Genomic DNA, 4,148 nt, shown 5'->3' on the forward strand with positions numbered 1-4,148 from the left:
TTAATACTTTTGCTTTAAAGTTCCATTACGTTTTACGAAGTTACGCATTGAATGTCATGCAACTGGAAATCTATATATCCTCTCAGTGGGCCGTGAAGCATTTATACCTAGGCCTCTGACCCCACCAGACCCTTCCCTCGAAATGAAGAAGTTATTATTCTGTCACAGCGTATACTTCAGCGGATATACAAAACAACGGCCCGGGGTGCAAACGCATGAGAAGGTGGGTTTTGGTCAATGTTTATAGAAGGTTGAGAGTCAGTGCATTGCAGTTATCACCAACATGTTGTATTTCTGACTCCATTGTACTACGCTGATTTCAGATACCTTGTTGTTTTCGTCCATACAATCGTCAGAAAATAAAATGTGACAGTGGATTGAATTCTATAGCTCTTCCCTGGATACATACAGTGGCTGCAGGGCCCAGAGACACACATCAGGCCAGAGCCTTTCACCACCCGGTCTCCAGGTGGTACAATAATTCAGAGTGAATCATTTGGCAAAGGCACACACACCACCATTCACTCGAACCCGTTGCGCTCAACACCTATTTTGGGTCTAGACAGTCGCATGCTACGGGTGGCTGAAAGGTGAGAGCAGGTCCAGCGAGGTGGATTGGTGGCAGATGACCACAGAAACTGAGGTTAACATCGGAAGAGGATTGGTTGCTATGACACTGAGTGAGAGCAAACTCGGCTTTCTATTCTTTTCAAAACTTCTTTTTTGTGTGTTTTCTCCCATGTCGGAGTCTGCAGGGTTCCTCCGTCAATCTTCACCTCTTATCGACAGACTCAATGAGCCACGTTTAACTTGACAGGTTGTATGACACTTTATTTGAGCTGACAGTAATCTATTAAATTGATTGACTGTGCCACACGTTTGAGTTACGAAGGAGTATTTAGAAGTGAAGCACGAGTGGTGGAGCACTTGACTCTGTCTGTCATCTATTTATACTAATGACTCGTTCACAGTTTAAGACACGTGGGATAGATTCTGTCACTACCTGTACTGGCTAAAAAAGCCCGATGCTGCCATAACCCTAATCATAATTGCCCCTGCCCTGGCTGAATTAGAAAACAAGGCTAACTTGGAATCACCTTAAGTGGGATAAATTAATGAGGCCTTCCACATTTGGAATGCTGAGCATCAGAGGCCGCTGAGTCAGGGCTACGTCACTACAAAGCAAACGGAGAAGACGACGCGACTCTGAACCATAACACTAGACATGTGGAACTGATTTGGTTATTTGGTATGTTTATGAGAAGCCTTGCATTTGTAGCGGTACATCGTTAAAAATCATGTTTACAGCATGCATCGCACAACCTTCATGCAAGCTAACAGGCGGATAATGTTTGGCATTGAGGATGTTTGTATCTCTTGTTAGCTACGGCTGTTTTTTTTTTGAATGCATAATCATTTGCGCTTCATAGTGCTCGCTATTTACTCAGCATTTGATTTCCTTATGTTTTATTTGAGGTTTTACCACACTCATTCAAAAAACGGTTGAAATCAAATAAGGAGACATGAAGTGGTAAACTGGTTGATAATCTCAGGTTTTTAGGACTCATTTACGGCACCACCCCCCTTTCTGATACTTTATTTGCCCTTAAAGTAAAAAAAAAAGGTTACTTTCTTGATACAGTGAACGGCAAACACAGGTATGGTGGAAAAGAGAAGAACTATCGAAGCAGAAAAAAACAGAGTAATATACCATCTGACAATCTGACAGATTTTTCTTTCTGGATATTTTACAAATCACTCCCCTTTCAAACTCCTAGTTCTTGTTATTTTTAACAACTTTTTTTTGTTACCTGTTGCATATAGTATAGTATCGTTATACCTGTTAATATATTGGGAAGTCTCTAATGTCTCAGTTAATAACTATAATGATCATGAATCAAGGTTGTGCCTCTAACCTCACTGAGCTGAGGTTATTTGAGCCTCTCAGGAGACGCGCTCTCTTCCACCTGGTTGTAGAAAAGCTCTTTAAAGTTCGTAGCATAGCTAGCTAACCAGGATGCTAATAACAACCAGATCCGCCACTGTGCTTACAACTAAAGACAGACCTCGCACCACACTGCGGCATGTGTAAACGCTCCTTATGGGTACTGCAATATTTGAAGAGCTGGAGCGGCGTTCCGATGATCTTCCCGTTACTCCTTCAGGACGGACATAACCTACGTTGAAGACCTATGGTGAAAGACACGGTCCTACCCTCGTGTTGTGTTCAATGAACCTGTCCTCCTGGCCAGGAAAACAGGCACTCGCTTGTTTAATTTATTTTGCGATCTAGATTTCTTCTTCTTTTTTGAAGTAAGAAGTTGTCCGTCGTCAGTCGGACGGACGGACTGACGCCCCCCCCAAACGAAAACTCTTCGGTTCTCCACGAATTACACAAGTCACCCAAATCAGCGTTAAAAAAGCGGGAGGCGCCGAAAAGCGACTAATTTGCATCACTGTTGATAGCTATTGGTCAAGGAGAATAATTTGCATGTTCAAATTGACAAAACTCAATGAAGATGACGTGGGAAATGACTTTGTACAGCAAATATGTCCACAAAACCATTTGAAATCATTACTTTTGACCCAATATTTGGCTGTTGGTTTACCCCAGCTCAAAATCCTTTTAATCCAAGACATTAGGATAAAGCTGTTTTCCCTTAGGTTTCTCCTCTGGGTCAATATGTTAAAATCACCCACCTACAGCTGAAATCCTTGTGCTGTTATAGTCATTGAACCCTTTGCACTCAGATTTCTGTTCATGTCAGTTTTTCTTGACTTTAGACATAGATATCATTCATTTTTACCATTCAAACTGCATTCAATCCCCCCTTGTGGCAATTCATACTGCAAAGATAGCCCTCTCCCAATCATTTACAGTGTTAGTTCATGTCCGGAACATAGGGGACGTAGGGATGACCCCATAAGGAAAGGATAACAAACATGAAACTGATAAGAAACAACTCATCAAAAACACGCAACAGGACATTATTGAACCTGACAACGAATGCTATCTAAATAAGCAAGATGGCAGCAGCGATGACCCCGTTATTTTACAGCCAGTGAGCATCAGAGACCTCATAACTCAGCGGCTCTGAGGACATAGTGTGATGACTTCATTATGTTTGGCTCCCATGGTGCAGCATTCCTACCTGTTGCCCTCTGAACCCCGACATGCTGTGTGGACGGTAGGCATGTGTCTCTGGAGCAGAGGAGACGCACATATTCTGGGCTAAAACAAGCTGTAAAATGTCAACACTGTCAAGATCGTTCTGGGATAACAGTGTGAGAGGTTGTAAGATTCACAGTTACTACGGAGGGAAAATGCTTCTTCTATTCCTCGTCACTTTGCCTCCTCATCAACCCTATCTATCATTTAACTGTCAGCTTGGATTTGATCCTCCACTTATCTTTGTCTTTTAGTTGTATTTCCAGTTTCCCTCTGCTCCAGCTGTCTGTCTGCTCCACTGTTTACAATTGAAAGTTGACAAGAATGTACATTTCAATTGAGCATGCTAACAAGCTAAGAGATACGGTAGGACAAAAGCGTTCAGACTATGTGATAGATAATTACTTTTATTACAGGAAACGTTTGCACTGTTAAATGGGCTGCTTGATCATTCAGTACGACAACAAATAGACCTATCTATGTCCGGGAAATATTTGCATAGGCCTACTCATGATTGTTCATGAAGTACAGAGCTGTAGCTAGAAGCCTATTTAGCCTAGCCTAGCTTAAAGTGTATAAGCAGACAGACACAGCTAGTCTGGCTCTTTCCAAAGTTCAAACATATGCTACCAACACTTTGTCAACACGAGAGAAAACCAGTTGCAACTAGAGAATGCAATTCCTGAAGAAATTGCTAGTGGGAATGCTTTATGCTGAAAATCTGACGCTAAACTGCTATGCTGAAATGTAATGTGTAAGAAGAAAGTGAAGAATTTAGATTGAAATTATATATGAACACTGGGACCTTGAATGTGTGATGAGAGAAGAAAATAAAGTAAAAAGGCTTGGAAAAGCAGCAGAATATTGGAACTGCAAACTTTTGAACTAACTTCAATCAATCAATTAATCAATCAATTAATCAATCAATCAATCAATCAATGTTTATTTATATAGCCCAATATCACAAATGTTACATTTG

At 41.2% G+C, this 4,148-nt stretch overlaps 1 protein-coding gene across 1 annotated transcript in view; it reads left to right on the top strand.

Annotated features, from left to right (window-relative positions):
• LOC104967911 (gephyrin-like) overlaps window positions 1–4,148 on the top strand; it is a 72,837-nt gene that overhangs the window by 27,869 nt on the left and 40,820 nt on the right. The gene's annotated exons all lie outside the window — the stretch shown is intronic.

The sequence above is a fragment of the Notothenia coriiceps genome, unplaced genomic scaffold, assembly GCF_000735185.1.
Source record: "Notothenia coriiceps isolate Sejong01 unplaced genomic scaffold, NC01 NC01_scaffold00037939, whole genome shotgun sequence".
NCBI classification, from domain to species: Eukaryota; Metazoa; Chordata; class Actinopteri; order Perciformes; family Nototheniidae; genus Notothenia; species Notothenia coriiceps.